This window comes from Rhinoderma darwinii, chromosome 1 (assembly GCF_050947455.1).
Source record: "Rhinoderma darwinii isolate aRhiDar2 chromosome 1, aRhiDar2.hap1, whole genome shotgun sequence".
Taxonomy (NCBI): Eukaryota; Metazoa; Chordata; class Amphibia; order Anura; family Rhinodermatidae; genus Rhinoderma; species Rhinoderma darwinii.
Window position 1 is genome coordinate 613825853 of NC_134687.1, and position 13153 is coordinate 613839005.

General features: G+C 39.1%; 1 protein-coding gene across 3 annotated transcripts in view; it reads right to left on the minus strand.

Annotated features, from left to right (window-relative positions):
* DCC (DCC netrin 1 receptor) overlaps window positions 1–13153 on the minus strand; it is a 735384-nt gene that overhangs the window by 564058 nt on the left and 158173 nt on the right. The window lies entirely within an intron of this gene.

Consider the following 13153-nt stretch of genomic DNA (forward strand, 5'->3'; position numbering starts at 1 on the left):
CTCAATTAATCAGTCTGACTCTAACCTCTACAACATGGGCAAGACCAAAGAGCTTTCTAAGGATGTCAGGGACAAGATCATAGACCTGCACAAGGCTGGAATGGGCTACAAAACCATAAGTAAGACGCTGGGTGAGAAGGAGACAACTGTTGGTGCAATAGTAAGAAAATGGAAGACATACAAAATGACTGTCAATCGACATCGATCTGGGGCTCCATGCAAAATCTCACCTTGTGGGGTATCCTTGATCCTGAGGAAGGTGAGAGCTCAGCCAAAAACTACACGGGGGGAACTTGTTAATGATCTCAAGGCAGCTGGGACCACAGTCACCAAGAAAACCATTGGTAACACATTACGCCGTAATGGATTAAAATCCTACAGTGCCCGCAAGGTCCCCCTGCTCAAGAAGGCACATGTACAGGCCCGTCTGAAGTTTGCAAATGAACATCCGGATGATTCTGAGAGTGATTGGGAGAAGGTGCTGTGGTAGGATGAGACTAAAATTGAGCTCTTTGGCATTAACTCAACTCGCCATGTTTGGAGGAAGAGAAATGCTGCCTTTGACCTACAGAACATCGTCCCCACTGTCAAGCATGGAGGTGGAAACATTATGTTTTGGGGTGTTTCTCTGAAAAGCGCACAGGACTACTTCACCGCATCAATGGGAGAATGGATGGAGCCATGTACCGTCAAATCCTGAGTGACAACCTCCTTCCTTCCACCAGGACATTAAAAATGGCTCGTGGCTGGGTCTTCCAGCACGACAATGACCCGAAACATACAGCCAAGGCAACAAAGGAGTGGCTCAAAAAGAAGCACATTAAGGTCATGGAGTGGCCTAGCCAGTCTCCAGACCTTAATCCCATCGAAAACTTATGGAGGGAGCTGAAGATCCGAGTTGCGAAGCGACAGGCTCGAAATCTTAATGATTTACAGATGATCTGCAAAGTGGAGTGGGCCAAAATTCCATCTAACATGTGTGCAAACCTCATCATCAACTCCAAAAAACGTCTGACTGCTGTGCTTGCCAACAAGGGTTTTGCCACCAAGTATTAAGTCTTGTTTGCCAAAAAGATCAAATACTTATTTCTCTGTGCACAATGCAAATAAATATATATAATTTTGACAATGTGATTTTCTGTTTTTTTTTTAAATATAATCTATCTCTCACTGGTAAAATTAACCTAGCCTAAAAATTCTAGACTGTTCATGTCTTTGACAGTGGGCAAATTTACAAAATCAGCAAGGGATTAAATACTTATTTCCTTCACGATAGATAGATAGATATGAGATAGATAGATATGAGATGGATAGATAGATAGATAGATAGATAGATAGATAGATAGATAGATAGATAGATAGATAGATAGATAGATAGATAGATAGATAGATATGAGATAGATAGTCCCCTAGTCATTGTTGACAGTGTTGATGATCTGTAATGATATTGGTGACAAGTGAAAGGTAAAGAGGATTATTGTAAATAGAATTGGCTCTAAACTCATTACTTGAACACAGCAACATGGGTGCAGATCATGCTGTGTATCATTTGCAAAACTTTGTTTTTTAAGGTAGCAGGGCTGGGTTTCCATTTCACACAATGGGGGACATTTACTAGAAATTGCACCAAAAAAGTGGGGTACATAACATGCCGACATTTATTATGTGTTTAGATAGTTTTTGCACCTTCCTACTTTTGAAAAGAGATTTATTAACGGTGTACGCCATTTTTTTGGTGCAAAATATTGATGTAGATTTCGTCAGTCATGAGGTGGCCTAAGAAAGAGAGAAGTGTCTAATATATCTAGCTGGATGTGCCAAATTTATCAAACACCGCAAGCCACTGTGATAAAGTTGGCACAGTTTCTATCTATCTATCTATCTATCTATCTATCTATCTATCTATCTATCTATCTATCTATCTATCTATCTATCTATCTATCTATCTATCTATTCCCACATGTGGTCTGAAATGAAGCATTGTATTAATCTGCTCTTCTTTGGAAAACACATCTTACTTAACTAAACTCTCCTCTTCTCACCACTTCCTTTTCTCTAACATATATATCAGACAGGCTTATTCCTTCCAGACTTTATACCCTTCCCCCAGTGATGTTACATCTACGCTTGGACACCATTGACCCCCAAGCCATTGTATCACAAGAAGATTATCACCCATCAATAATAGTGACAGCAGGATTCTGGGAAGTCACTTTGATCATTAGGGACCTTTATTTTTTATGGTTGCACTTTTCTGGTTGACAAGGTCAAAAGCCGTCAAGTTGGTATCCAAATTCGGTAAGTATTTGACTAACTGCAAAATGGGGAAGAGTAACTAAGGTTCAAAAGTGATATTTTTAAGGAATTAGCAGGTCTTCTAGTCTTGATATCGAATACCCTGATAGGGTCACATGGCAACTTCTCCAATGAATAGGTTTATGTAGTTTGGTGCAGCTCTTGGTACCAAAATATCTGATCCCACCAACAATTCAGAGAATCTGGGGGCTGTTTAGTGGGTGCATCTATATGATGTTACTATTAAAGGGTTGGTCTATTGATAGATGCCCTTTAAATTCTACTCCCACTCTCGAGGAAGCATTGTGCACATTTCTTGTGATATTTCATCATCTTTAATTCAGACTAGTAATCTTCAGATTAACCTGTACAATTTCTCAGAAGAAGCCCCATGTAATTTGCATTGCGCAGACCTATGTATTTTACCAGCTGTGTATGAAATCTGATAACATTGGAGGCACTTCACCAGCGAAGCAGGAAAATAGCCTGTCAATCACATGAGCCTATGAATTATGGACTACCAGAAAATAACCTGTAATTTACTGGTGGGTCTAAAGCACTGAAAGGTTTGCAGCACAGAGGGCTGGATGAGATGAAGGAGCAGCAATTATAGAGTATTATGGGAAAGGACTTGGAGAATAGTGGAACTAATGGTACCCCTAAATAACTTAATATCTCAATTAGATATATTTATCATATGGTGCTAGGTCTTCGTGTCTGGAAAGCTTCTAGCTATTCCGGCATAAGAACAATCCGGATCACATATAAGAGTTATGGAGGTCTCATATTTGCCAGCCATATCTCCAACCAGGGATCACTGATGACATCACTTGGGTGGCAGATTTAAACCCCGCCTTCCAAGACACTAACTCAGTGTCATTGCGTCTGCCTCCTGGTACCACTGTCATCTGACTTTTCCCTCTGATCTATGGGTTTACATCAACTTCGCCCATTGGTTCCTGTGGTACAATTCTCAACAAATGGAAACTAAATTGGGGAGTACCCTACAGCAAAAACTATACATCTGTAAAGTGGTTAAAGTAGTGCAAGATAGACATTTGTGACCTATCACAGGGTAGGTGATGAATGTCTGATCACTGGGACTCCCACCAAACACTGGAACAAGGGGCCTAACTGCATGATCGCAGTGAGTAGAACTTAGATTGTAACATGTGCGATTTCCCTCAGCCTATAGACATTGAATGGCGCGGCATGGCTCATGTTCACTGTGGGGATCCAGTGAGGAAGAATGGGAATCCCCGTTTGGGACCCCATTTTAGTAATCCTTGGGGGTCCCATCGATCAGACATTTATCACCTACCCTGTGGACAAGTGATAAATGTATTTCTTGGCACAACCACATTAAGAATGAATGGGCTAGAATGCACCCCAGGTTAGCAAGCACCAATCAAATCGTGGTTTACTACCTGATTCTATGACACATAAACTGTTCTAGGAGATCTTCCTGCTGGTAAATGGTTAACAAATGCTTGTTTTTACATTGTAGCTTTTCCCCTAATTCTGCAAATTATCTCTCCGGTCAGACATTGACTTAGAGGATAGCTACCTACAGGTGCCACTAGAGAGACAGTTTCCTTCCTTCCGGAGGACAGCTAATTTGCATACTTTTCCCAGGGAGTATTTCCTGTAAAACTCCCTGCACTCGCTAGATCTCCACATGTAGAACCAATACCTTTGAAGAGAAACTAATATAAAGTTAAAATATCCCCAAAATGTGCTGTTCTCGTTGACCCATGGGCCCTCTAGGAGCTGGGGCCAGGTTGACTGTTACCTCTGGATTCCCTATTGTTCCCTATTGCGATGTTAAAAGCTCCTGTAGAAAATGTCCTAAGGAGAACCTGACCTACCAAAGATGATGCCATAAAAGGAGCATGTATTTTTCCAAGACATTGAGTTAATGGAATTACTACTTACACCTTATGATACGATCACCATACGATAATGTAAAAATAATCTGTTTTTGATGTATACCAAGGACTCTATTTTCGCCGACTGGAATGCATTCACTGCATCTACCTACGGAGCCTTTGTTACTTAGGCTTTGTCCGACCACTATTAAAGACAAAGGGCTGAGTCTTTCCAAGTGTATTGAAATAAGTCTTTTGTTACATTGTCATTAATGTTCTTTTTGTTCACGCGACATGATTTCATAGCCTAGTAAAGAAACGCAGGAGCTCAGGAGCCATATGTCGCTGGAGTATAGCAGGGTGGGAGATGCTGAATAAGATGGATTCCCGGGAGGAACAAAAGACCTCTTGTCTGCAGAAGAGTTGGGTAAACATGTTGGGTTCTTGATGTAATTACGAGTCAATAAGAAAAAGTTTAGCAACTTAAAAGCTTGTCCTTAATTAAATGTATACTTCATTAATAAACTGCTAGAAATGTGAATAGAGGAAAGGCAGCATATACATACTTTCTAAATAAAAAGACCTGTTGTACTTATTGTCGTGTAGAATGACACTAGATATATATATATATATATATGTATATACCACTTTGTATGAGATTAGAAAAAGATGGCTGCTTTTTTCCCCCCTAGAAGCAGTGCCACTGTTGTCCATAGGTTGTTTATGGTATTGCAGATCAGCCGGGATTGGATTAAACATAGGTAAAATTTACCTAATCCATCCAAAAACTTAACTAATGATAACACAATAAAAAATGACTTTGCTCCTATAGTCTGATGGTGACACATATTCATTGGAGTTATCCTTTAAAGAGTTGTCTAGTTTATTAAACCTATTTTCCAATACCCTGTAGGGAATTTATAGACTATTAGAGTTTCACGTTCAAGTCACATGGTAGAGCAGCTCTAAAGACCACTTTTTATTCTGGAGGACCCAACTGTGTAATGCTTAATTTACCCAATGGTGGCGCTGCAGGGGAATTGAACACCTTGTGCCCAGTCCCCAACATATTATAGCTGATCACTGGGCATCTCAGAAGAAGGTACCCTTACATCAGGGATCCTTTTAATAAAAAGGTACTGTCCCAAGCAGACAACTCCTTTAATAATACATGTTCTATCTACTGATGCTAGAAGTGAGGGTCTTACATGACCCTTTTGAAGGATGTGCATAAATAAGCCAAGTTCGGGAATGAAAATGAGTGTGTCCAAAGATGGGAAGTTCCCTACATTACATATAAAGAGTTTGAGAATTCAACAGATTGGGAGACGTCTCATTGACCATCAGTGTCTTTGGACCATCTGCCCATTCATGGCTGTTCTGCCTCTATGGTGTGAAGACGGGAGGTGGTTGTTGTGAATTTTTATTAGGAACCAGAACAGTTTTGGAAATTTCTACCTGCTTTGCATTTTACTTTCCAACATTAACAATAATAGATCCCAAAAGGGGCACAAAGTGACTCTAAAACGTCAGATTTAGGGTTTATATTTCACCCCTCCCCCTTACTGATGTTAGGACCTGTGATTTGGAAATCTTAAGGGTTTTCCTGGTCTTCTACCTGTGGAATCCTTAACGGGTTGGTGACTACCAAAATGGACAGGTCTTATAACCCACCTATCTCCGATGAGTATTTCCTCTGCTCGATCTTGTAATATCTGAGAGAGGGTGTTTTCATTCACACCAAGGATATAGGCCCCTATTTATATTGACATACTCCAGGAGAACCTTCAACATCTTTTTAGGACACCAGGAAAGTAGGATTTTGGAGAAGGGAGAATGACTCAGGTCAATAAAAAATATAATTTCAAAGTCTCTAATAGTGAATAAAAATGAGTGAACCGATTCGGCACCAATCAAATTTGGTCCGAATTTTCCAAAAATATAGGGTTTGCAAGTGCTGGCTGGCAATAACAGATTAGAGAAAAAGACGGGAGAAGAGGAGATTTAAAAAAATTAAAAATCCATTCTCACAACCTCCCCTGGTCTACCGTAGGAATGCGACCCTGTCGGCCTCCTGAGATAAAGTTGTTTTATCCCATGTGACCACTGCAGCCAATCACAGGCTGCAGCGGTCACATAGGACAAAACAACGTTATCCCAGGAGGCCTGCAGGTGAGATGATGTAGTTTGATCCCATGTGACTGCTGCAGCCAATCACAGGCTACAGGAGTCACATGGGACAAAATAACGTCATCTCTAGAGGATGGCAGGGACGCGTCGCTACGGAAGGCCAGGAAAAAATTATTATGGATTATTATTTTTTTAGGGGTGGAATCGCAAGAGCCCTAATGGCCCTGTCTGACTCTGATGTCTTCTAAGACTGTATCCCATTTGAATGCAGTCCTAGGGTACATCACAAAATTAGATGGGGGAATCGGGAGGACGTGCAATTCCACCCCTATAGTAAAAAAAAATTGTACCTGGATCAAATTTCGGGAAATTTGCTTATCTTGACCTGTGTGAGGCTCACATATAAAGACTTGGAGCAATTTTTGAAGGGATTCAAAAATGTTTTTGGACTTTGTTACACAACTTTAGTATTAATGTTCTAAATACATGCTGCTTTGTCTGAACTCAACATTTAGCAGGTTAGATGGATCTGACCATTTTAACTGGATACAATCAGACATTTTTAGTTAAACCATACAAATAAAATCTAGCCTTATATAACATGCCAATCAATCAAAGCTCTTCTTTGTGACAGCGCCATCTATTGACGGCTCTTCATGAAAAAGTCATTTAAAAGGAGTTTTATGTCAATATATTTAAATTATTGTATAACGAAAAAATCTGCAACTTACTGATACATTTTAGAGAAGATCTATCAATGTATTTACACTAGTTTTCTCGAAAGTGACAGAAAAAGTGCGTGGGGTTTAAAAATAATTTACTAAAAATGTTCCAATTTATTTCAATTTACTGGGGGAGAGACTGGTAGATTTCATACATTGTGCCAGTATTAATAAATCCACCCCTTGTATTTTAATTCCTCACCATTTTATAGATCTCTGTTTACTGTCAGTGAATGAAAACATTCACATCCAAAAATACAAAACCCCTCCTGACCAAATACTTCTCTAGTCATTTACAATTTCATCCAGTCGAGTCAATACTCTGTGAATTAAACAGGACTCACGTTCAATCCATTTTACACACACTGATACATTGCACCAAACTCTACACTTACTGTATGCTACTGATGTATTTCGCTGACAGAGGGTCATCTACACAGGATACAATTGTATCTAACCCTCAACTGTGAGAAATATTAGGCCTGTACAAGTTTCTGGACTCTAGATGTTAAAGGGATTGTCCAGAATTAGAAAAAACATGGCTGCTTTCATCCAGAAACAGTGCCACACCTGCCCACAGGTTGTGTGTGGTACTGCAGCTCAGCACTATTCACTTCAATATAGATGAACCGCCATACCAGATACAACTTATGTACAGGTGTGGCGCTGTTCCTGTAAGAAAGCAGCCATTTTTTTTTCTAATCCTGGACAATCCCTTTAACAAAAAGGATCAGATTCACTGACAACAAGCAGAAATCTTGAAAATGGTGAAATATCGAATCACAAAGTTTAATAAAAAGTTGCAAAACTTTTTATAATACAATCATTTTCCATTATTTACATGAAGTCGAAAAACCTCTTTAACGCTCAATGCTGACAACCTAAGCCCCACTGTGCTCATATAGAGCACTTAGATTCCAAGAAGCATCTCAATGAGTATTTGTCTACACAAACACATTTTTTTTTCTTATTTTTCACATTAATCAAAAGCGAGCCGTGCAGACATTAATCATAAAGATGATACTCGAGATAAAAACTGAAGATTTGTCCTGTGATCACCGGCTTTGAACAGAACACATTGGAGAGCCTCTCCGTGTAACCTGTGATTAATGAATTCCTCACTTGCTACATATAAAAGGAATATTATTCTATTTCCCTCCGATCTGCAGGTTGTTATAATGTCTCTACCCGGACTACACAGATAAATATTTCAACTTTCTTTCCGGGAATCTTACACCTTCCAACCCGTACGTTCCACCGAAGGAGACGCGAAGCATCGAGACTGGAAATAGAGTGAAAAATGATTAAAATAATCTGAGCTATAAATATTGTAACCGGCAGAATCCATTTTTTATCAGCGATGATGTGCCGGCTTTTAGCAAGTTCCCAAGATAATAAAGTGCGTATGGGAAGCTTATTCAAGCAAACACAACGATTAGCGGTATGCGCCAATTTATTTCCATAAAAGCGTTTTATTTCACAGGTATTTCTAAGATTTCGAAAGCAAAATGAGCTGTTTTATGGGTCTTCGTTACGCCAGCTCTACGTTATACAGCATGTAACTCTGCAGCCCGGGGTTAACACCTAAACCTGATCGTCTTATTGGCATTCCAACGTGTCGCATGCACGGCAGCAGGATCGGATCAAGAACGCTGGAGGCCCCAAAAAAAAATTGACGTGAACCTCTTCCTCAGTAACAGTGCCGACAAGCTGTATATGAGGATACCTCCAAACCTCCTCTAATGTCTGATATTGTAGACATTATAATGCGTCTGATCCATTGTTGCCCTGGAGATAAGCGGAGCTGGAGATGTGCGGTAGCCGCTTATCCCCCTCTTTTTTTAAGACAATAAACACTCAGCCAGGGGAAGTCTTGTAGTTAGGGTGAGGAGATGGGGAAATGGAGCTGGAAACAAAGAGAAAGGAGTTGAACTCATGTTGTCATGCAAGACGTTAAGGTGGTGGAGTTCGGTCGATGCCTTTGCGCAATTGGCCCTTTGTACTTTCCCTATATAGTGGCCCTGTACATCAGAGCCATGTGTACGGAGCATGTTAGGAGACAGAGTCCAAGCAGAGCCACAGGCACTCTATATACTGCCATAAGGTGCCTTGGTGCAGCACCATATTATGGCGACAAACCATACTATGACATTCTTCTCTAGATGATGTCATAATATGACATCAGATTACATATAAATCAGTGAGAAAAAACCTCAGTATGAAGTCGGAAGCAGATGGAAGTACACTATGGGCCCATATATTTTAGTCAATGCCTCAGCTGCCATAATAAAGGCTGAAATATATATAGGAATCCCTTGCCATGCTATTTCCATAGTCTGACGGCACCAAGTAGACCTTAAAGGGTAACTCCACATAAATGTATACATCCTATATTACTTTAGGCTTTTATCTCTAGGATACTCCCCTCGTACAGGAGTTTAAGATGATTTTCTTCATAGTAACAAAAGTAACATAACATAGTAACAGTAGTAACAATGAATGAATGAGAGGTTGTCACAGTCCCACCCCTGGTCACCTGACAGTGTACATATGTTTAATGCAGTGATGTCCAGCTGTTGTAAAACCATAACTTGCCGCATGCTGGGGGTTGTAGTTTGGCAATAGCTAGAGTGCCATTTGTCGGAGACCACTGGTTTAATGGATAACTCCACCCAAATATTTGTTTTCTGTTTCTTTTTATCCAAAAGAGATTTTGTAGTGTCTGTGGGAATTTTTGCCTATTTATCCAGAATAACATTTGTGCGGTCAGACTAATGTTGGGGGAGGGGGCCTGACTCATAATCTCCATTCTAGTTCATCCCAAAGGTGTTGGATGGGGTTGAGGTCAGGACTCACTGTACCTTCGTATGTCTCTGTTTTAATCTGAAGTTTTTTTTCTATTGGATCCATAAAAATGGTGGCGTGGATGTCGTATAACTGAGAAATACTTCCCTAGTCGCAATGTTTCTAAAAGAGAATTCATCCGTCTTATGATGTCAAATGGAGTCACCATAAGGCGGCACATAAATCACCTATAGCTACGGAAAGGTAAGGACCTTATGTGCCACCGTACAAGCCCCATAAATGCAGTCCTGCTGTGTGAATGAGGCATAAACGTGCTAAGCTTAACTCATCTGCCAATCCCTAGCACATCAATAACAAATTTAGTTCTGCTACATCAGTAGAATATATATAATGGACATTAAATTGGAGTGGCACCTGAAAAAAAGTAGGGCAATGGGTTGACTTTTTACCTGGAGATATAACCTGATTATAGGCGTTCTATTCTGGTTCTATAGGTGACATTGACATTGTGTTTTATTAGATAAGCCCACGCAGAGGCTACGAATATTCCATCATTCTCCCCCTCGGCTTCTTGCTATCTCTGATGGCTTCTGTCCATCACGGTTCACTGGAAGTTCTTTCAATCTCGCCCCCCACCCTACACCACCATTTCATCGTCTCCTCTGCTGCCAGGCAACCTCCACCCAGAATGGCAATTAGCCAGATGTCAGTCGCCCTATTATCTCTATGCCTCAGTTCTACATTATTTAGTCGCTGCACGATAACAGCGAGAATTCAGGGAATTAAAGGAGACTGGCCCACACGGGCTCCACTTAAGTCATCTGAAAGAACCCTGACAGAAAAGGCTGAGGCATTGCAAAGGCAAGGGGGGCGCAGAACACTTTAACCATTTAGATATCAGAATTGGGTTCTGAATCAGGCAATTAAAAGAAAGTGTTACAATGTTGTCCATTGTTAGAGAAACTTTCACCGGAGGTGGCTGTATTATTAAGCAAGGCTTCCTATGGCTACGATATCAACATTATATATGGACTCATGATAAAAGAGATATCATGTACAGATTTCTACTGGCATTGAGAAGGATGATAGATAGATAGATAGAGAGAGAGAGAGAGAGAGAGAGAGAGAGAGAGAGAGAGAGAGAGAGAGAGAGAGAGAGAGAGAGAGAGAGAGATAGATAGATAGATAGACAGACGGATAGATAGATAGATAGATAGATAGATAGATAGATAGATAGATAGATAGATAGATAGATAGATAGATAATGAGATAGATAGATAGATAGATAGATAGATAGATAGATAGATAGATAGATAGATAGATAGATAGATAGATAGATAGATAGATAGATAGATAGATATGAGATAGATAGATAGATAGATAGATAGATAGATAGATAGATAGATAGATAGATAGATAGATAGATAGATATGAGATAGATAGATAGATAGATAGATAGATAGATAGATAGATAGATAGATAGATAGATAGATAGATAGATAGATAGATAGATAGATAGATATGAGATAGATAGATAGATAGATAGATAGATAGATAGATAGATAGATAGATAGATAGATAGATAGATAGATAGATAGATATGAGATAGATAGATAGATAGATAGATATGAGATGATAGATAGATAGATAGATAGATAGATAGATAGATAGATAGATAGATAGATAGATAGATAGATAGATAGATAGATAGATAGATAGATAGATATGAGATAGATAGATAGATAGATAGATAGATAGATAGATAGATAGATAGATGATAGATAGATAGATAGATAGATAGATAGATAGATAGATAGATAGATAGATAGATAGATAGATGATAGATAGATAGATAGATAGATAGATAGATAGATAGATAGATGATAGATAGATAGATAGATAGATAGATAGATAGATAGATAGATAGATAGAGAGAGAGAGAGAGAGAGATAGATAGATAGATAGATGATAGATAGATTGATAGATAGATAGATAGATAGATAGATAGATAGATAGATAGATAGATAGATAGATAGATAGATAGATAGAGAGAGAGAGAGAGAGATAGATAGATAGATAGATGATAGATAGATTGATAGATAGATAGATAGATAGATAGATAGATAGATAGATAGATAGATAGATAGATAGATAGATAGATAGATAGATAGATAGATAGATAGATAAAAGGATAGGCATGAAATGAAAGTCATGGTCTTCATAGCTCCCGTCTGGTATCACATGAGTGACAGGTGGATGGGGTCTTCGCCCTGTGGGGGTATAGATGTCTTGGTGTTTATCTAACTCTAATATGAAATATTAATTTTTGCTGTATACATAAAAGCTATAGTTTTAATATTTATGAGTTGAAATATCACATCAGCGACATCCATGGATCTTGCTGGCAATTGAACAAAATTATTATGATTATTATTTTATTATTTCTTTCTTATTTTAAGAATCTGCTTTTAAATTAGATTTTATTTATTTTTTGGAGGGAGTGAGGATCAGGAATGTACACGTTCCCAAACCCACTGCCCCCTCCCCCACCCCAAAATAATAATAATAATATATAAAATTACTTGTTAGATTCTATTTAATTGTGAAATTGTTTATTCCCTTTATTTAAGAAGGATCCACTGACGATAAACGGATCACTGGGTGTCCTGCTGCTGCACCCTCAGCAATCAGCTGTATCATTTTTGGGGCAACTAGGCAGCACGTTCAACTCTCCTGCAGCACCACCACAGGAGAAATGTAGCATTACATGCCTCTCATTAAAAACAATGAGCAGTATTGGAAATACACGGACATGCCGGGTCATCCAGAGTGAGAGACACTTTTTCTACCAACTCATAATGCTTATGATAAGGTCAATGTCTTAAAGGGGGTTCCAAACCTTTGACTCACCCTATAATAAAGTAATCTCCAACATGTTGCTTTCCAGCTGTTGCAAAACTGTAACTCCCAGCATGTCTTAATAGGATGAAGACTATTGAATTTCCCATTTAATTATTGACTACCGTCGTTGTCTTGGGTTCGCTTTTAGCATTATTTCAATGTATAATATTCAGTAAAAATGTATATGAGGCCTGTGATATAATAACATGCACGTTCATCACTCGGTAATGGCATGATATTATAGCTGCTGATCATAAACATTATTACGCGGCTAGAATACACTTGCCAATTTGCATGTTGACCTTGATGTCTCTGTGTGCGGATCCGATATGATTTAATAGAAGATGATTCAGATTTGTGAAACTGCTTAACACAGGGCCGTAATAAGCGAGAGCAAAGATGGTTCTCGCAAAACGTTCCCTGTTCAGACGT